The sequence below is a fragment of the Anser cygnoides genome, chromosome 1, assembly GCF_040182565.1.
Source record: "Anser cygnoides isolate HZ-2024a breed goose chromosome 1, Taihu_goose_T2T_genome, whole genome shotgun sequence".
Taxonomy (NCBI): Eukaryota; Metazoa; Chordata; class Aves; order Anseriformes; family Anatidae; genus Anser; species Anser cygnoides.
The window spans coordinates 20,485,333-20,508,081 of record NC_089873.1 but is presented as its reverse complement, the minus strand read 5'-3'; the positions used below and the strand labels follow the sequence as shown (position 1 = coordinate 20,508,081).

Here is a 22,749-nt window from a genome sequence, read left to right as displayed (position 1 = left end):
TTCATGTACAGCTACGATAATGGCCTAGCTCTATTTGCAGAACTATGGCATTAACCCTTACACACTGACAATACTTAGGTATTTAGTTAACCTAACAAATATTTTGTTGTGTGACTGCTGCATTAACATGTATTAGTAAGCAGATGTCCATTAGGAATTCGTCAGACTGTCATCAAAGGCTAAGACAGGCAGTCCCTTCTCAGAGTAAAAACACCTGGGAATCACAGCAATCACTCTGAAGGGAATTAAAGCAATAGATTAATCGACTGTAAGAATCATTTTCCTTGTTCATGAATCTGGATTTCCCTTGGCTACTAGAATTGTAGATGAAAGTGAAAAACATCCTTGACCTTCTCTATCAAAGAAAATGCTTCTCTCTTTCTCCTTGTCTAATGTGCAGAAATGTGGATTTTTTTGAGTGATTTAAAATGTCTGAGAATTGCAAAGAAAAGGTGTCAATAAAATAGTATTCAGGTTCTCATTTATTCTGCTGTGTCCTGACCCATAAAAAGGTGTTACAGAACATTTCAAAAGTTGTCAGCTTGTATCCTTGTAGTCTACCACACTTCCTGACTTTAAAGTCTGTGATGAAGCTCTACGAGTTAGCCTGTGTAAGTAGTATAAATACATGAAATAAGACTGCATGGATCTTAGAAAAACAGTGCTGTCTAGAGAAAGGTGGTACGTGCTCAAATCTTTGCACTCTCCCTCTGTGCAGTCCTTGGCAAGACAGCTAGTCTGCCTTCCATTTTCCCATCTGAAAAATATCCCTTCACAGAGTAGTCAGGAGGTTCCATCAATTAGTCCCTAATTAGGAAAACACTTAAACAAGTGTTTCAGTTAAGCCCTTTTCAGAAGAACAGTTTAAGCATGCTCTTAAATGGCTTCCTGAATTAAAGCTTAATGCTTACAAAACTCTTCATATCTAAATACAGAAGACAGTATATACATGTTATGTAGGTAAGTTAGGGTTTATTTATATGTTGTTTAGTAAAAGACTAAACTGATCACCTGACAGGGCAATTAGCTTGTTTACAGTTTTACTGAATGTGCTTGCTGGCTCTTTCTACGTGCATTACTTCTGGACGAATTATATTAATGGACAGAGGTTGATTAAGACACGGGAACAACAGGGCTAAGTAGGGAATGAACTGTCTGACCTGTGAAATATTTTGAGATTACAAAAAAATATGTTCCATTTCCATGTCGTTACGAAATCAAACCATTTCAAAGTGGGGAAAAGTATGCCCAGGGTAAGGGTACTTATCTGGGATGCAAGAGAGAAAATCACTTTCCTGCGTACTAGATAGGTATCAACCAATAGAATTTTGCAGTTGGTCTTCCTACTCTGACCAGAAACTCTACACTCATCTTCTCCCTTTCCAATTTTTTTTTTTTTTTAAATCCAAGATGATATTTCTTTGAGATGTGTTTGGATTTTATAACATCTACATATTCTGATGAAATCGTGTTTCCTTGACAGATCTGTTCTCTCAGATAACCAGTTCTCCGCAGCACTTTGAAACGCTGGTAAGTTCACAGTAGGATTCAGACACTGAAGCAGAATTTCTGCTAATCATAAGAGCGGAGTATGTATCTTTTTCCTCTCAAACTCCTCTTGTAATAGGTCTTTATCTAATTAAATATTTCTTTCTTGATAAAGCCTGACCTTGGAGCAAATATAATCAGTTAATCACAACTATTCATTAATAAATGGCTCTGAATATGGAGATATGATTTGCTACAGCTCACCTTTTAAAACATTGGAATGACTCACAGTTCAATTAATTTAATCATTTTGTGCCCCAGTTTAAATAACATTTGCTTCCCAGTTAAGTTCCACTATTTCTTTGTAAATAAAAACTGAAATAGAGAGATATCATTTTCATTTTGGAGTAATGACTCAAAGGCAAGGTGCAGCTTTGTGGGCTTGGAGTCAGGGAAGGTCTCATTGTGCACTGAGTTTTGTTACATCATGAGGAAGATAGACCTGATGAGATGGATGAATATGAAACTTCACAGCGTAAGTAACAACAAACATTTGGTCCTTTAGGAATTTTCTAAGAATTGACTCATTCTTTCTTTCATTTTTTCTCCCTATTTCTTCCACATACAGATGAATACTTGCTAATCTGTGAGGGTGTTCTGAGAATGAATTTGTTAATGGCCATGAAATGATAAATACTACAGAAATGACTGTGCACATATGTCCACACCCTCTTATTCTTCCCTAGTTTTGGTTACTACTCTTACCTTAACCTTTTCTATGTTTGGAGCTGCCTTTTGAAGAAGATCAAACACTTCTGTCAGGAGAAAGACAACCACACATAACGAATGCTAAGGCCTTTCCCTTTGTTTCTGGGACCCCATTTCTAGCTCACTGTGCGTTACATGAGGAGGGGAAAAAAATGAAGAAAAACAAAACAAAAAGATTATATCTGTGTTATGGAGGCAAGTACTCCATTTCAGAGGGATCATTGTCATCAGCGAAGTCAGGTGAGATCTGCAGCTGCCAGAGAATAAAACCACAGTGGGCAGGTATTCCACCAGAGTGAATTGGTCTGGAACAAAGAGATTCCCCAGTGTTTACTGAACATTTATATGTAATTTCTTTTATTCCAGTTTCAGCTAATGGACAGGTGAAATAACAAAGGTTCTTCAAAGCACAGAGATGAAGACTACACATCCAGAAACAGCTCGTGCAGAGCACATTTGCTTAGTAACAGATGTCACTGTGAAAGCATCACCCTTTATCACTACATTGAAAATCACAGAATGAAGAATTATTTCATAGTATTCCTATCCATGAACAGGATCCATAGTCACCACATGGTCACCATCGCAAGGGACCCCTCATCTCCAGGGGTTATGAGAAGTGCCTGCTGTGTAGGCAGTGGGACTTCTAGGAGCTCTGACCTACTAGGCCCCCAGAAGGCACATGTGGACAGAGGAAAGTAGCTGTATTGTAGCACAGGTACCAATCATCTTTGGAAATACCAGCCTCAGCAGGCGCTGGCAAACCATCCAAAATCTCAATAGTTGGTCCCCCTACCCTCCACAGTGGAGAAGTGTGCTGATGGGAAATCACTGTCATCTTCTTCCTCATCAAAATACAAGGTACTGCTAGGTGAGGACTTAAGTATGTGTCTTGTCAGGTTGGGAAGTTTGGCCAAACCTCTTTGGGCAAGAGAGTAATAACCACAGCAAGAAGAAAAATCAGATCAATTTCTGCAGGCCAGTTTAACTTCAGTATTCATACACGGGGGGGGGGGGGGTGGGATTTAAGTGATCTCTAAAGGGTAAAAACATTTATTTTTGTACAAGTTTGAAAGAAATACATACGTAAATGTGTGTGTGTATTTGAGAGAAGAGCAGGCGGTGCGATTACTGAGACTTTTTACTTTGTGGCCTAAACACATATACTTGTAAGAGCATAAAGACAAAATATAACTCCACAAAAGAATTGAAAAGATCTTATGGTGAAGTAATTAACATGCTTTCCATTTACTAAAATATCTCACTGGTTGCCAGAAATACTCAAGAATATATGAAGTTAAATTCTAACGCTATGAAGTTGATCGAAATAATAATATTCCTACTAAATTCAATGTGAAATAAGACTTCATCCTCTTTAGTTTTTTTTCTGTGGAATGATGCAAAAGGCATGAAAAGGAACAAGGAATAAAATAAGCAGAATACACAGGCCTCAAAATTTGCACAGAAGGAAGTGATAAAATGGCAACCACTGTTGTGAAAAAACAGAAACTGTTTTATGATATTTATAATGGTTTAGGGCTAGGATACAGGAGTTCCTGGCTCTGGTTACTACCTAACCTTGAAGAAATGGCTCTGTTATTCAGTTTTCCTTTGCATAAATAGGGATAATAAATTGTTGTTAGAGAGAACTTATTAATGTTTATGGAAATATGTTAATTAGTATCAGAAAGTGTTATTAAAAACAAAGAAAATTTTAAATAGGTATTTGGATTAATGAATCTGAAGAGATACGTAAGTTGATGAGAGAAAGTAATGAGTGAGCTCTCTCAGGCGTGTTTCCTATGTTAATAAGAGCTGTTAGTCAAATAAGTGACTTGAGTTTACTATAAACTTAGGCTTATTCTGTTTGATTTCCTCAGGAGCTTTTCCCAAGCCTACTAAAATTAGTGAAACTCTCTTCAGTGATTTCTTGTCATTCCAGAACTTCTGGGATCAGTCCCAGAAAGAGTAAGGAATGACTCTCAGGAGAAAATATAAAGGGTATGAAACTGGGGCAGAGGAGAAGTCCCAGGACAGATGCAGGGAAGATCCATTGCATAACTCAGGCTTAAGTCTCCCCAGAGCAGCTGGGTCAGCAGGGCCTGGGGAAGCCATCCTCCACCCAACAGCTCACAGACCTTCCCCTTCCCATCGGTGAGAGTCAACATGAGAAACTGAAGTCAGCCTCAATCCCCAGGCTCCCTGACCCCACCTCACTGAGTTTCCCACAAAAAGGCATGAGATGCCTGCGGGACTTAATATTACTGGCTGCTTACATTTATGCAGAATCGAAGGGCACTTAATCATGTATATCAGCAGAGGGACCACCCAAAGTTTTCTAGAATTTTTCAGTTCCCCAGTAAGATATTTTAAGAAACAAGGGGATTTCCATTACTTCATCATCTTTTTTTTTAATTACTCTCGTATTTGTTTTTACAATAGTCTAAGTAAATTAATGAAGGAAAAGTCGTAATATGTGGGTATACAAAGCTTTGTGTGAAGCTGTGTAATACAGAAATGTCTGATTTAGTTTATTAATCTTAGTAAAACTTTGAGGAAAAACAGTCTTAACATAAGAAAATATGATAGGATCTAAAAGACACTTCATGTCAGAAATTCCAGAAAATGTTTATTTTTGTGATGTCATTAATTGTTTTTCCTTTAAGGAAAATAATCTCACTATGCCTCAGCTGTCTGCATTACTGGAAAGTTGTTTGTGCTTGCTCAGATGAAACTGTTTAAAAGAGCTCAGCTCAACACCCATTTGAACTACATCAGTGTCCATGTAAATAAACATTACAACTATCTTCCATTTAAATTGGTATCTTTTAGGTCGAATGGATAGTTTATTAGTTGTTAGTTGATGATGGAAATGTATCTCACCAATATTTAATTATAGCTCCGTAGAAGTTGTTTCTTTCACAAATTAGAAATGTTTTGAATACTGTGTTCTCTGAGGAGCTGTTAGTTTGCAATATAGCTAAGTGTTTTAGCTAACTGGTCATAAAGAGATGACATGTGAGTACATGATTCACATGCTGTTAATTAAAGTTGCTAATAACACTCAAAGCTTTAATACATAACCGCTAGCTACCTGGATACTTGGTACACATATAGCCTGCACCTGTAAACGTGATTCAGACATCACGTGACGTAGAAGACCATCTGGTAAGGGGAAAAAACGAACTTCACAAATGCAAACAGAATAGAACAAAGACAGAGCTCCAAGAGGAAAACAGTGCCCAGGCCTGGAAAGAAGAGTCTCCATCTCTCTTTATTCTTCTTCCTATAAACACTCTGACTTTCTCTGAAAGGAAGTACTAAGGAAGGTTGATGAGCATACTAAAAAAAAAAAAAATACAAAGAAGAAATATAAGAATTGTGAAATGATACAGCATCATGGAACTATCTAAAGAAGTGCAAATTAGAGAAAAAGACAAACTTGAGAAGATTAAAAATATTCTTTACCTGGTAAATTTTAATCCTGAGTAGAACTGTTAATTTCAATAATATTCAGTAGTTTATTTTAAAAGGCCAATTTGAAAGATAATTTACAATGGTCCATTCTTCATTCGTTATACCCCAGATTTGATTATACTGGGAAATCAGAGTCTGCAAGACAAAGAAAACTGTGCAGTAATGAGATGATTAAAAATTAAACAGATGAAATTGTTCTTTTATTTAAGGCTCTTTATTTCTTTTATTTATTCGTTTCAGAGAATCATACAATATCTGAGTTGGAAGGGACCCACAGGGATCATCAAGTGCAACTCCCGGGTCCCCAAATTACCACCAAACACATAAATAAATAAATAAATAAATAAATAAATAAATCAGGTTATGTGTCTGAGAGTGTTGTCCAAATGCTTCTTGAACTCTGGCAGGCTCAGTGCAGTCACCACTTCCTGGGGAGCCTGTTCCAGTGCCTGACCATCTTCTTGGTGAAAAACCTTTTCCTTTTATTCAGCCTGAACCTCCACTGTTGCAGCTTCAAGCCATTCCCTCGGGTCCTATTTCTGGTCACCAGAGAGCAGAGCTCAGCGCCTGCCCCTCTGCTCCCCTTGTGAGGAAGTTGTATACCATGATGAGGCCTCCCTTCAGCATCTTCTTCTCCAGGCTGAACAATCCAAGTGACTTCAGATGCTCCTCACATGTCTTCCCCTCTAGACCCTTCACCATCTTTGCAGCCCTCCTTTGGATGCTAACTATTTTCTATCTTTCTTGTACTGTGGCACCCAAAACTGCACAGAGTGCTCAAGGTGAGGCTGCACCAGTGCAGAGTAGAGTGTAACAATCCCTTCCCTTGACCAGCTAGCAACGCTGTGCTTGATGCACCCCAGGATATGGTTGGCCCTCCTGGCTGCCAAGGCACATTCCTGGATCATGTTCAGCTTGCTGTCAATCAAAACCCCCAGATCCCTTTCTGCAGGTCTGCTCTCCAGCATCTCATTCTCCAGTCTGTACGTATAGCCAGGGTTGCCCTTTCCCAGGTGCAGAATCCAGCACTTGCTCTTGTTAAACTTCATATTTTTGGTGATTGCCCAGCTCTCTATTTTGACCAGATATCTCTGCAAGGACCCACCACCCTTGATGGAATCAACAGCTCCACCCAATTTAGTATCATCCATGAACTTGCTTAAAAACCCTTCAAGTTCTTCATCCAAATCATTTAAGAAAACATTGAAGAGCACTGGTCCTAAATGGAGCCCTGGGGAACCCCATTACTTACAGGTTGCCAGCCTGATGTAACCCCATTTACAAGAGCCCTCTGGGCCTGACCCATTGGCCAATTGTTCATCCATCCTATTATGCTTTTATCTTGTATTATGCTTGTATTCTGGTCATTTTGTTCAGAAGGATACTGTGAGAGACAATACTGAAAGCTTTACTGAAATCCAGAAATACTACATCAACTGGCTTCCTTTGGTCAACTATCTGGGTGATCTTGTGGTAGAAGGAAATTTTGTTAGACATGACCTTCCTTTGGTGAACTCATGTTGGCTCTGACCAATGACTGTGTTGTCCTTCATGTGTTTTTCAGTAACTCCCAGAATCACCTTCTCCATAATTTTACCAGGCACTGAAGTGAGACTGACAGGCTCCTGTAATTGCCTGGATCTTTTCTTGCCCTTTTTGAAATTTGGGACCACATTTGCCAGCTTCCATTCATCTGGGACCTCTCCGGATTTCCAAGACACTTGAAAAATAATTGAGAGAGGTCCCTTGATGACATCAGCCAGCTCTCTGAGTACCCTGGGATGAATCCCATCAGGCCCCATGGATTTACCTGCATCCAGGTGGAGCAGCACATCCCGCACAAGTTCAGGGTTAACTGGAGGTTTATCATTCCTGCAGTCATGGTCCTCCAACTCAGGACTGCTGGGGTCCCAGAGCCCATCACTGGTGTTGAAAACAGAGGCAAAAAAATGCATTAAATATCTCTGTATCATAGTACACGTTTATATGTAACAAAGTGGCTCATAGGGAATGCATGTGACCAAGTGAGGACTGAAAAAATGGCAAGTAAGAAAGCATTTTTAAGTTCCTAAAGATTATGTGAAGAAAGAATATCCATTCAAAACTGAGTAACATGTAGCAATGAGTAGAAAACACTCCACTATCTTGTGGATATCTTGACTATCTTGTACAGTCAAGGTAGAAAAAAAAATCTGGATAACAATTTTGGAGTCTTATAATACCATCTCCTGTAAAGAAACAATGTTGAACTTTAGAAGAGAACAGTTAAAAATTGTAATTAGGCCAGAAATTCTCAGGAAAAAAAAAAAAAAAAGAAAAAAAAAAGGACAAAAAAAAAAGGACGAGAGCATAAATATGGGAGAAAAGAAGGGCAAGCACAGGGAATTATTAGATGGAGGAATCCACATCTTTCTTTGATGCAGTCCTTTAGTTGCTGGGGACAGGATATCAAGCACTCACGAGTTTCTAGGACTTTTTTTTCAGGGAATCCTAAATCTCTGCCCCATAGCTGAATTGGCTTTTGTCAATGACTTTTGTGGACATTAATGTTACACTGCTTTCATGCAGATGTACACTTGAAAATGGCTGAGCCAGAGAAATATTTCTCTTTGTGAATATATTAAAATATATGTCTGGGAAAGCAGACAGTTATTAGCATGTTAAAGGTCCATAAATGCAAAGCCTGCATTTTGTTACCTTCTGAGGAAGTCTACTCCACACATATGTTATACCATCTCAGGAAACAATAACAAGTTCATTCATCCATTGAATTCTCATTTAATGAAATGATTAAGTGATATTTTTTTCTTATTACTTAGATTTCTATTTAGCTTCTTTTTCTCTGGATTAATTCATTGCTTATCCATTTTATTGTTTCTCCTAATGTCTTATTCCCTTCTGGTAGCTATTTCATCAACGCTTCAGTACAGCTGAAGTCAATATATTATGGAGAGCTGTACTGGATCCCCCATAATATTAAATTTGAATTCTTTAGTGATAGTATATTTTCACAGTGAGGTATGAATTTCTTTCTACTTAATGAATTAATGAGATTTTGTAAAAAGTACTAACATACAACATCATTTCAGCAGGAATTAGCTGCTTGACATATTTTAAAATTAATCTCAGAAAGCATGTGATAGATACTTGGTAGATAACTTGTGCTAATGCTCTTGAGTGGCCCAGTCAATGTCTCCTTAAAAAGCATTTTATTTGGGTAAGGGTGTAAAAGGTTATTCATCACGGTTCCCCTTGCGGGAACCCTATTTGGCAAATTAATAGCAAGAAGCAAATAGCTGCACAGTCTAGCAGTAAAATTTTCCATGGGAACTCTAGACTCTTCAACAAATTCCAAAGTTAATAAGAAATGCTATATACACAACACAGTACCTGAAAAGTGAGATTAAGGAGACCAATAACAAACAGCAACAATAACAAAATCTACCTGTGTATACTCAGCTGACATAAATCAACACCACTTTCTTGAAGTAGAGTTACAATGATTTATAATAGGAATTTGACCCCAACATTGAATAAGCTTACTGAGACATTTTGAGTTCTAGTTCCTTCCTGGTTACAGAAAATGATGACTAAAGTAATTGTGCAAAAGACCTGAAAACTCCAACCACCCATAAGTAATTGACCTTATGACAAAAACCCCCATGGCCCTTTACTGTAGAGCAGGAAAATGTTCAGCATCTTCAGTCAGCCTCCTAGCTATACATGCCTAAGGAAATCCTTTATGACCAACAAACTATTGATTCTGAAAAATGCTTTATTTGATCATAAATCTTGGGCAAGCTCAACACAGGTCAGCAGAGAAAAAACATTTACTACTCAAAGTTGCTTTTAGAGATTCTCAGATTCTCAGGAATATATAGAAAGATTGAAAGATATACAACATATACACTTATTGTTTTGTTTTGTTTTTTACATTTACATCTCTCTCTTTTTTTTTTTTTTTTCATTCTTTTTCCCCAGAGGATTATATCTTATGGTAGCACAGAAAATCCTTCCTTTTGAAATAATATGTGTAGTCTTCCCATAAAATTGACTTGAGGGTGGAAACTAGTCTGTCAGAGACAGTCAATTTATTATTTTTAAAATTGCTCCTGTATTGTCAATTGAATTAATCAATTCAGTCTAAGCACTGTGCTCCCTCCCTGAATATTTTTTGAGTTATCACCTAGTAATACATCTCTGATTAGGATACATTGAGAGCTTACCAGAGTGCAAAATATTTGTGTTTTCTACTTTGTCAAGTCCAAAATATTCAAAATACCTTATATCTGAGACTTTTCAACAATTCCAAATCGATGCTGACTGGATTATTGATCACACCTTCTTGTGCCTGGGTATCTTGGATCTGAAATGCTAGAAACTACAGGTAGTCTGCTGTCTGGTGCATTGTGTATCTGCGAGATCCTGTCTCCTGGGATTGACTTGTAAGGACATACCAAAAGTAAATTTCAAATATTTGATGGTCATGCTTTCATCATGGCCTGCATTTGTCCTAGAGAGACTGTAACACATAAAACAAAACTCTGGCCTGATTTTTACAGAAGACTGAAGAGATAATGAGCTGAAAACCAGACGTGTTTCCAGATACTTCAGAAGAAGAAGCCATTTAGCAAGGAGAAGTCATCTAAAGGATTTTTATACTTTTGATACCTTTTAAGTCTGATAATAACATGCTAAAAAGTGCTTTAGGCTTCCTAAATTTCAACATACACTCACTGATATATTTTCCCCAACTCCTATTAGTCCAAATTTGGAATTATTTTCAGATACAGCTATTTAATTCACTAAAATGAGCCTCTTAGAATCAGCCTTTTTCACAGTCTCTCACTTGCTGTTCACTTTCTTCCTTAAAGAAGTATGCAATCTTATTTAATTGGGGCTAAGGAACATACATTTAAACCCTGATGGCAGGTTCATAGACTGGACAGTTCTGCTTCAATCTTGCATGTTCTTCTAATTTTTTCCCTAAAGACATTACTGAATATTCCTTAGCACTGTGCCCACATATCCTCATAGCTTATATTCAGCAAAGTCAAACATAGTTTAGTTGTTCTGAACTAGCAAAACCTATGAAGGAATAGCTTAGTGTGAAAAACTTACACTGCAAGTAGAGGTTTTGTTCAAGTCTGTTTCAAGTGACCTAACAAACACTGTGCATAAACCAGAGCTGCCTGGTTAGTAGCCAGAGATGGAAATGATGAAAAAATCTTCTCTGTTATTATTCTTAATGCTCCAACTGTGAGCAAGACAGTGTGTAGATATGTAAAAATGCAAGGATATTTTCCAGAGGAGATTTTTTTTTTCTGTCTAATCTGGAACACAGAACAAACTAATTATCACAGATGATGGTCCAGAAAATAGGGAGATAACAAGTAAACAACAGAGACACAAATTGATGGCAGAGAATTCCTTTACAGACAGATCTATAAGCTAATTTGTTTGTAGTACACATTTTCCTTATTAGGATTATTATTTTTTTCCGGAAAAAGTCAGGCCCCAGAAAGCAAATGCAGGGACTGGGAGAATGATGAACCACCCGATGTAGGAGAAGATCAGGTTCAAAGCCAGCTAAGGAACCTGTAGGTGCACAAGTCCATAGGACCTGATGTGATACATTCATGGGTCCTGAGAGAACTGGTGGAAGAAGTTGTTAAGCCACTGTCCATCATATTTGAGAAGTTCTGGCAGTCCAGTTAAGTTCCCACTGACAAGAAGAGGGGAGGCATAACCCCCCTTTTCAAAAAGGGAAAAAAGGAACACCCAGAGAACTACAGACCAATCAGTCTCACTTCTGTGCTTGGCAAGATCATGGATCAGATCCTCCTGGAAAACTATGCTAAGGTATAAAAGGAAAATAAGGTGATTGGTGAGCACCAACATTGTTTCACTAAAGGCAGGTTGTGCCTAAGAAATCTGGTGGCCTTCTACAATGGCCACCACAGCTTTGGTGGGCAGGGGAAGAGCAACTGACATTGTCTACCTGGACTTGTGGAAAGCATTTGAGACTGTCCTTTGTGATATCCTTGTCACTAAACTGGAGAGATTATATTTGGCAGATGGACCACTTGGTGGGTAAGGAATTAGCTAGATGGTCACACTCAAAGAGCTGCAGCCAACTGCTCAATGTCCAAGTTTAGATCAGTGACAACTGGTGTTTCTCAGGGATCAGTACTGGGACTGGTGCTGTTTAACATCTTTGTTGGTGAAATAGATAGGACTGAGGGCACCCTCAGCAAGTTTGCCAATGACACCAAGCTGTGTGGTGCTGTTGACACATTGGAGGGAAAAGATGCCATCCAGAGGGACCTTCACAGACTTGAAAGGTGGGCCTGTGAGAACATCATGAAGTTCAACAAGGCCAAGTGCAAGGTCTTGCATCGTCCAAGTGCAGGGTCCTGCATCTGCACTGGGGCAATTCCAAACACAAATACAGGCTGGGCAGATTGAGAGCATCCCTGAGGAGAAGGACCTGAGTGTGTTGGTTGATAAGAAACTCAACATGAGCTGGCAATGTGCACTTGCAGCCCAGGAAGAAGCCAACAGTATCCTGGACTGCATCAACAGAAGCATGGCAAGTAGAGTGAGGGAGGTAAAGAAATTCTTTACAATGACGGCGGTGAGGCACTGGACCAGGTTGCCCAGAGAAGTTGTGGATGTCTCATCCTTGGAAACATTCAAGGCCAGGTTGTATGGGGCTTTGGACAACCTGGTCTAGAGGGAGGTTTCCTAGCCCATGGCAGGGGGTGTGGAATCAGACGACTTTTAAAGTCTCTTCCTATCCAAACCATTCTATGATTCTGAGGGAAAACAAAACAAAACAAAACAAAACAAAATGCAAATAGATCCATAATAGAGGTCAGTAACAGAAAGGAAGGTTGCTGAGTTCTGAGCAAGAATTGAAAGGTTTGTCCTGAAAAGTCACATGAAGCTTTTGTCCTTGAAAGTAATTGCAACTTGTCAGAAATACCGGTTTTTGCCAGATGAAGATAGAAGTTCAGCATTATTTATGGATCTACACTTCTCAAGTAAATAGATTTCCCTTAATTTGCAATTCTAAAATTGCCTTTCAAACTTATTTTTAAATGGCCTCTCTAAACATAGGGCAGGGTCGATCAGGCAGTTTTTGACAAAATGTATTTTCTTGAAAGGTGTTGTTTTATTTAAGCTGAATCATTAGTGGAGCTGAACAGATTTTGAGGAAATTTTCAATAAGATTTCTAAAGAAAAAGCCTTTGCCTGTGTTCTGATACAACTGAATTTTGAGAATGCATCCAAATATTTTGTTTCAACTTTACGTATTCCAAACCTCAAGATTTGCTATGAAGCAAAGCCATTGTTTTCTGACCAGCATAGAGGTCAATGGGAATATACCACAGAGCTTTGTAGTCCTTATCAGATTCCTGCATTTTTCCAGATGCTTCTCTATAGACTTCAAATGAATTTTCATTTTATTCGCTCTCCAACTTAATACAAGAAAAACTTTGTGGGATCCTTTTAAGGTTTGCAGTAGTTATTTTTGACACTTGGCCTCAGAGTAGAAACTAAAAAGAAAATCATCACTCCATGTAGATAATGCAATATTTTCAAATGGTTTTGTATTGTTTCTGATATTTTATAAGTAATTTGGAACCATAATCACAATTTTGTCTTCTTGCAGTTTGGTTTTATTTTGTTTCTTCCTCTGTGTTTGTTTTTACAATGGCAGCTTGTATTAGCCAGTCTCGCTGTACAGCTCAGAAAGGCTAAAAGAGCCCATCTCTGACTGTTGTCATTAACAAGTCTTACAGTAATACATGCTGTAAAGAGATGTGACAAATCATATAGCACATACATATAACAAATATATGTTTAACATATAATAAGTCAACATTTTTTGACCAACTTGATAAAATACAGTTAAATGACTGGCTTGTTAGATTAGAAGAGAGCAGTGGATACTGTCTGCCTAGACTTCAGTAAGGCCTTTGACACTGTCTTGCATCAGATCCTCATAGAAAAGCTGTTAATGTATGGGCTGCATCTGTAGGCTTTCAATGTGGATTGAAAACTGGCTGAACAGCTGGGGCCAAAGTGTTGTGATCAATGACAAGTCTGGTTGGAGGCCAGTAACTAGCAGTGTACCCCAAGGATCAACATTGTATCTAGTTCTCTTTAACATCATTAAGGATTTGGGTGATGGGATAGAGTGCACCTTCAGCACCTCTGAAAACTACTCAAAACTGGATGATACACCAGAGGATTCTGCTGCTATCCTGGACAGACTGGAGAAATGGGCTGACAGGAAACTGATGATGTTCAAGGGGAAGTGCAAAGTCCTGCATTTGGGGTGGAACTACCCCAGGCACCAGTACATGCTGGGGGTCACCCAGCTGGAAAACAGTTTGGCAGAAAAGGACCTTGGGAGTCCTGGTAGACACCAAGTTGAACTTGAGCCAGCATAGTGCCTTTACCACAAAGAAGGCTAATTCTATGCTGGGCTGCATTAGGCAAAGTATTTCCAAAAAGCAAATGTAAAAAAGCAAATGTAAAAATCTATAATGTTTCTGACTGTGTATTTTGAGCTTTTATATTATAGTAGCAGTTAACAACTAAGGTAAAAATACATTTGATGAAGTTTCTTGCTCTGTGCTGTTTTGTGATGCATTGATTTGTAAAATTGGACCTGATGCAAGACAGTTTGGTAAGTATTGTTAGTGGAATTTATTTATTTATTTTTGACAAATGTCAATAGTAATGACTTTCTAATCATCATGGGTTGTGTGAAAATAAACCATTTTATTTGTTATGCTTGCTCTCTAGCTCATGTTTTCTGCTATTTTTAATGTTTCCAAAGTAGACAGTTGTCTTGTTCGGAGAAAATATAAAACTCAGAGAATCAACAATTAAGGGAACTGAGCTCCTTTTTCATCCCTAGAACAAGCTCCCAAAATATTAAAGTCAAGGCTCAAGGAGTGAGATGAAAAAAATTAATTAACTATTTACTGCATTTATTTCACTACCAGAATCTTTGTTACTATTATATATTTTCTGTTCACTGTGTGTATGTCTTGATAATTTAAACTTTTGGAGGTCTTAATAACAACATAAAATGCAGTATTTATAAATACTATAAATAAATTTATAGAATGGAAATAATTTGATATTATTGAGTATCAGGGGAAGCTATGTGAATTCTGATCTACCATGCTGCAGAATCAATTCCCAAGAATAGGTTAAAGAAATCTTAACACTGAGATGTAGTGAATTCAGAAGAAAATATAATGAAAGAAATAATACTGGCAGGAAGATAGAGGAGGGATAAGATTTAATCTACCATAACTTACATGTCTAAAACTTACACATCTAAGCCTGAACTATTCACCCCAAACTCTCTTTATAGTCAATGAGGAGAAATAGGCAGAGACAGATTTGACTCATATTAAGATAGTGATTGAAAGACAGCTCACATGAATCACTCTGCTGCTAGCTTCTAACTATAAGGAAAATCTAAAACGACTAGCTTAGACTTAAATGTCTGTCTTTTAGACATTTAAAGTTAGGTTAAATGAATCTTAGCCTAGCTAACCAACAAGTCTTTTTTAATGAAATAGGCCTTATTTTAATGAAACATCTTGGAGCTTGCAGAAGCAATAAGGAACAATAAATTTTATAAAGGAACAGCACAGTCTCTTTTGTTGATTTCTTTTTTCTCTCAATACATCTCTTTTCTCTAGTTACATTAATTTTCAAATCAAAATAGGTAGTGTTTTGGGATGAATTAACACCTGCCACTCCTAATTTGAGGTTGCTGTGTGTCTGTATCATGTGTGATACCCACTCACAGAGCTGAAGAGTTAGCTTGATTTAGCACACTTACATTGCACTATTTAGGGCAACTTATCTTGTGTAGTGTAGTTTTACAGTGAGGCTTTCAAACTATTCAGTGTTGTTTGGTTACGAAAGAGGTCAGAGTGGTAGGATGACTCCACCTAGTTAATGAACTGTTATCACATAAGTTGCTGTGCCATCTTTGCATTACTATTTGACCTGTGTGAGCTCTCCTGAAGCCCCAAATCTATAGATCATCATGCAAAAATACAAGTTATACAAGGACAAATCTAATATTTAGAGCACATATACGCCATATTATATGCACTACCCCATCGCTGGTATAGTCAAACTCCCACTGAATAGCAGACACAAATGATATCTGCAGTACAATTTCTGTCAGTCCTCAATAGTTTTCACAAAAATTTCTCTATATGGTATCTCCCATGTCAGAGTTCAGCAAATACATTTCAATATTAAAAAAAATACAGTAAGTCTTCTTACTGAAGAAGTGCTTTAGTGTCTGAAGCCTTGTCTCTATTTTCTAAATATATCAGCTCTCACCTTGCCTTTATGTAGTACCATCACAGGTTTGACTTCACAAGTACCATTGCAACTCTCACCACAAATCTTATAATTCATTTGGTGACATTCTTTGTTCTTTTTAAGGTACAGGAAAACATTAAGCCTTCCGTTGGCTTTAAGAGGATTTCGTCAGGTAAAATTCATCTCACCCTATGAAATCTGAATATGTTTCCTAACTGAAACTTTAATTCTTCTTGCTTACTGAAAACATAATTTTTCTGTAAACACAATCCCATCTGATTTGAGTGAGAGTGAACAAATGCCTAACACTGCACAGCAAAATAGCTCACAGCAGTAGGCTGACATGTTATGTGTCTCCAGGCAAAGTAAGAGAAGTCTTATGACAAATCTAAAAGTTCAGTACACAGTTCAAAACATTACTGTAGGTATAGTAAATAAGCCGTTAAAGGATATCCTAAAGTTATCATTTACTTAAACTCTTAATATGGCTTAGCAATTAATTCCTTTCTATTGCTCAGTGGCTAGACTAGAACTAGAGCACACTTCACTGGAAACAGAATTAGCAGAGGTAGCATTCAAACTGACCCAAAGCAACTTTCTTTTTTTTTTTCTTTTTTTTTTTTTTTTTCTCCACAGCAGGTGATAACTTCCTAAGAAGAGAAAAGATCCCAATGTTACCTTTGAAGATGAATCCCAAAATATTTGGTCTTTCAATAAACTAATAGGTCGCAGGTTAGTATGGCAGCCATTTTCCAGGTTTTCTAGGATTTTTGGATGTCTAAGTCTACCTTCTCAGGCTTATTTCACAGGAATGGAGCCTGTTATTCTGAGAACCCACCCTAAATACGCTGCTTTTTCTTACTGCAGATGGTTGCTGCTAAACTCTGGGTGAGGCTGGAGGGGTTCCAGCACTTTGTGGTCTGTACACCCCTCACAAGCATTGTGAGCCCAAATCTGTATCCTTTAAAGTCTGAAAGATCTATGTTTCCTAAGGTTGTGGCTAGTTGTTTAATAATATGTTTGTTTTATCTCTGTTTTCTCACATCTACTGATAGCTGCTGGCCGAGATATTTAGGGAAATGAAGCTGGGGCTGGTTACAAAGGTTGTGAACTACAAGGAATTATTAACAACAGTCAACTGAGTCTGGAGCCTACGGTTGCTTGGCTTTTGGCCTGCGGCATGTTCCTGTGAGACAAATAGTGCTCCCTGGGAGTACAGCAAGTGACCTTCTACCTGGGATGTGAGGAGGCATGACAGATGCTCAGGTGCCATGTGCTATTTGGGACACGTGGCGTTCTGGCTGCCCTTCACCTGCCATCAAGATGACGAGATCTAGAAAAACAAGGACTTTCAGAGATTCTGGGCCTCATGCCATATATAGAGCTAGGTTTGAAGAAACAGCTTTTCCCCTTTAGCCTACTCATCTCCGACCCCTATTCTCTTTTACCCCGCTATTGCTGGAGAAAGTAAAACAGATCAGCTATTTTTTTCCCTTTTCTACACATGGCCAAAACTTTCCAAGATTCATTTCCCTGGACAGAAGTAAAAAATTTCCAGCACTTATGATACCACACTTTACATCTGCTTTTTACTTTTTCAGTTCTGCAGTTTAGTTTAAGAATACACAGGGCCTTGCACTGTTTTCATGCACCGAGATGAATTTCACCCTGTTCAGCATAATGCATCTGCAGGGACAGTCATCTGATGCCCCAGCTGTTCCTGGAAGACAAGGGAAAGAGCTACCCAAACACCAAGCACAGCACAAGTAACATGCACAGGCAGCTCAGAGCCCAGGACCAGCAGGAGAGGCAGCCTCTTTCTCATGCACAGCTTTGTTTGTGTAAGGGAGAAAAGAAAACAGAAGCAGCCTGGCAAAGCTCTAAATTGCTGCCGTCAGTGTTGCAGGAGATGACAAAAATCGGGAGCCCCTTAACAGGGGCTCTGTCACTAACAAAGTAACCTCATTGTATCCCTCAGAATGATTGCTAAAAGTTTTAAAAATGGTTGTCTCTTTTTTTCCACATATGTTGAGGAGGAAATTCAACTGAGTGTAATCCATTCCATCTTGTTTATTCTTTACATTAGCTATGTGTGTGTCTGCGTTTGTCCATCAGATTCTGCTGTCGTTTCCCACTTTTTTAAGAGGATTATTTATAGCTGCCTTTGGACATAAGTAAATGTTTCATTCTTGCAAAAGCACTCATACAAAAGTGCACAGTATTATAGTTTGTGGAATGTCTCTCCAGCAAGCATCTGCAGGGCAGGCATTTAAGGTTGATGCCATGGTGGCCTAGAGCACCCTGGTCATAGGAAGCACTCAGAGAAACCTTTCACATATTTTCCTAGCAGAAATAAACTATTTATTATATACATAAATCAATTTCAAACACAAACCACTGAGAGCATTTCTGGCCTTGAACTAGGACATTCAGGGTTCATACACTCCAGTACTATATAAATAAGAGCAAGATTTAAATGTCTTATTTTGACTGTAATGGCCTTCAAACATGCAAGCAATCCTTATGAAGCATGTGCCTGACTGTGTGTCTAAAGTCTGCTGAGATTCCTGGAGAAAGCTTTCCTTTACTTTCTTTTTCCAGAGTTCGCTCCTTATTGACTTTTAGATGCCGTTTTCTGGGTTGGTTTGTTTGTTTTATTTTCATTCACTTCTGAAGTTACAGATAATATTTGACATATTTTGGAGATTTGTAGTGCAATGTATTATTGTTCAAGTTTATATAGAGAGAATCAGTATTAAATGAACATTCATGTTGGAAAGTAATGCATTTAAAAAACAGAAAATGATAAAAAAATACACAGACCTGCACTAAATGTCATTTTGCTCCCTATGTCTAAACATGAAAACACTCTTTAATGACATGTTCACATTATTTATTTATTTTACCCCTTTCTGAATTCCTGCCCACTTCTTCCAGCATTAGTTCTGGCTGGTGCAAAATCAATGTGGATGTAGATCAGTTTTATGTGTTGATCTGTTTTATCCTAGTTCTTCCTTAATCATTGTGTTCAGACCAACCTTCAGACCTGCTTCATTCAATGATCAGTAGATGCTCTCTGGTTCATAAGAAATGCAATAGTACAGGAAGATTAACTAGGAGAGAAATAATTAAGGTGAAAGTCATACAAATGTGTATTTTTTGTAGGAAATGGCAGTAACATAATTTACTGCCTGTTTTTTTTGTTTGTTTGTTTGTTTGTTTGTTTGTTTTCTAACTAAATGAAAAAGAAGGATAACAGCATTATAACTGCTGATTACTGGGTGATCTTTAAGCCATACAGCTGTTTAAATGAAGCGAGGCAGCACACTCTTGAAAAGTAGTGAGTTAACTCATAGTTATGCATGCTTGATTTACTATAGGTCACAGATCATGCTGCATGCAGGAACATGTCCTTGAAAGGGCAAATAAATTCAGTCAGTTTTCTGATTTCATTCTGGCATAACAAACTATCAGCTGAAGTGAAAGATTTTGAATGTATCTACACTTCCTTAGGGAGAAGTTTGAATCCCGTGTTTTTCTGCTTTTAGGTGATTAGTACAGGAGTTAGAAAGAAGGCTCTCAGTATCTGTGTGCTTTTAATATTTGTGTGTTCAAGAAACAAAAATTTCAAATTATAGTAAATTTTTTCACATAATCTGAATCATTTGAGGATGATATTTAGAATTTAACATGCACAAGAAATCAAATATATATACTTACCTATTAAATAGAAAATATTTTTTCCACTGATTTATTTAAAATTGTGAGCAAATAAAAATAGGTATTTGAATGAAATTCCAGACATACAGTGTAATTTTTGTTACTGCATATACTTTTACATTTCTTATTCATCTACATATGGAATAGGTAATGAAAAGTTGTGTTGAGTAATTTTCCCTACTCTGAAGACGAGGCAAGCACAGAGGTTAAAACAAAAAACCTTGCCAGACCACTAGCTTTCCAGGTGTCTAGTTGCCTCTAGTCACCTGGGCACCTAACAAGTCAGAAATTCCACTAGAGAGCAAGCAGCAAAGAGTACTTGACCCTGCAACCCCAAATTTAAGCGACCTTTCACAAAATATAGCCCTTTTCTAGGACTTGGGAAATTACACTGATGCAAGTATTATGTTTGTTGACTTTCATACGGGTTTTGTTCATCCTGGGATTCAGGCCAGGGTAGTTCTGGGGGAATTCCATATTTGGGCCCAAAAGCTGAAATACTTGTCTGTATTACAAATTAAATAAAAGCTGCACAGGAGAACTATGCATATCTGCCCCAAGTCTGGAATAGTTTACCAAATCTGAGAGAAATACATTAGTAAGCAAAAAGCAAATACATGGCCAAAGGTAAAATAGACTAAAAGATATATTTATGTGTTCTATAGCGATACACCAATTTTTCTAGTTGAAAGATTGTTATTGTCGAGGTTTTTAACCTCATATATGGACTCTGGGCTACAATTAATTGCTGCTTCAGTGAAGAGTTTCTTCAGCAAATGCTTTGTTTCTTCTCTGTGAAATGGGGACTTCTCACTTTGTTGAACTGTTGAGAAAAGAAAACAAGACTTTTTCCTCAAGTATACATAAAGTTCCTAGAACAGGACTGAACCAGACTCCATGTCAGCGCATAAATAACAATAATGTTTTTGTTTACTATCTGCTGGTTCCTCTGGGTAGATTTTCTTTAAGACACAGGGGTAATACACCCTAATATTTACTTAGAGTTTTTCACGTTATGCGAATACTGGTTGAAGTAGGAGGAACACTAGGGTCATTAACACCCTCTTAAAGTCACCTTTAACTTTTACCAACAGAAAACATCAGAATATATCCTGCGCCCAGACTATAGTATGTCCAGAATCTCAGTACCCCCCTACAATGCCTTTTAGGCACACTACTGTTCTGATTCGCCTTTTGTATGAAAGGTTCAAACAGTAGCAAATATACAGCAGAAATTTAGGCTATGCTCTCTCTTTGTTCTTTTTTCTTCCCAGAAAAGCTGTTCATTACTGGTCAAAGCACTGCAGGGATCAAAAAAAAAGAAGATATTCTTTTTGAAGATTTTCTAGAGACATTATTCTAATTAAGGAGGTATGAGAACTTCCTATTGCTGAAGCTCCTCAGTTTATAACACCTAGTACTAAATCGTACATTTGAAATGGATATTAAAATAAAACATTAAATAAATATTATACTTGCTAATATACATAGGCCATCAAAATATGCTAAGAACATTTAATATAGGGTTTTAATATTCTATTACTGGGATTCTCTCATGGTTTACATCTGTCAATTTACTGACTTTAATACAGATATTCTGTCTAACTAATACAGATATTATGTCTAACAGAGAAGAATCTGAGCAGTTTTATCTGATTTTAGGGACAGTACTTGAAGCTTTGAAATCTTCAGAACACAAATATGCTCAGATTTTGGATTAAAAAAACCTATTATCTGAGTCCACTTCTCAATCAAGAATATTTATCACATCCTTCTGGCAATTTCTTCAATTATTCTTTTTGTTGAAATTGTCAGACATTTGCAAGATGTCTATGACGTTAGGTAAGTCTCTCTGTGTGGTGGTTTTCCTTCTCTGAGTCTCTGGATCATCAGCTATGGAAGAAAATAAATATATATATATATAAAGCTGTTTGAAGGGTTTTCAAAATAGAAAGATATATATTTGATTTGTACCTTTTGGACAGTTTGTGGAATTATAAGCAAAGCTGTTGTTGAGTATATTTAAGTATAAAGTGTTAATTGACAATGCACATCTTTCTTGATATCAGCTTCTTCATTAATGATAAGTAAAGGACACTTAACGAAAAGAGGAAGAAGCAAAACTTGGAGGAAACTACCTGGGATTTTCTATAAGAATCTAACCACTCCTTATACACATTACAGCCTGAATCAAAAACGCCATCTGGTTTAGAGTTCAATGAAAGATAAGAAAAGGATCATTTTATTCTTGTCTTTTGTTTTCCCTACCTACGGTCATTCCATAGAAGAGAACACAGAACAATGAAAGGAAAGATATTCTCTAAAAATATTGCTTCTCTTTTTTTTTTTTTTTCTTTTTTTTTTCTCCTTTGACAGGGCAGAAGTGGAAGATGCTTTTCTGCTGTTCTCTCTCCTTTTCTGAGAAGAGAAAGTGACAATATGGAACATTACAAATTCCTAATTTCCTAATACAGGAGAAAGAAAGATTCTCCTCTACCTGTCTCTTAGTAGTCTTTGTTTCTCCTGATTACCTCATTTACCCACAGGACTGATTAAAGGCTTTTGCTAGATGCTACTAGCAACTCAAATTATTAGACAATTTTTTTTGTCACTTCTACAAAAGAAAATCCTCCAAGCAATTAATCTTACTTACTTCTTTGGCAAATGATCTGTCTTAAGGTGCAAATTTGAAATAGCTCTTTGATACTTAATATTTAGTTTCTGTTTTGTAGCATTTAAGTAGTTCCCAGGAAAGAAATAAATAAGAACAAGTTTCTTTCATGCGCTGTCCCAAAGTTTCACTCACTGTAACATCAGTTTCACAACACACTATTTAGCCACTTCTACAAGAATTGAATGGTTTTTCTGATGGCTAAGCTATAATCTAGCATGAAAAACAGTAGCAGCACGTGGACTTTGAGG

The 22,749-nt window shown here is 37.4% G+C and overlaps 1 long non-coding RNA gene across 1 annotated transcript; it reads left to right on the top strand.

Moving 5' to 3' along the window:
• Nucleotides 1-664: 664 nt before the first annotated feature.
• LOC106040464 (uncharacterized) lies at nt 665-3,110 on the top strand. Its single transcript, XR_001209901.3, has 3 exons — nt 665-960; nt 1,484-1,530; nt 2,623-3,110. It is a non-coding gene; the product is annotated as an uncharacterized lncRNA (long non-coding RNA).
• The last annotated feature ends 19,639 nt before the right edge of the window (nt 3,111-22,749 follow it).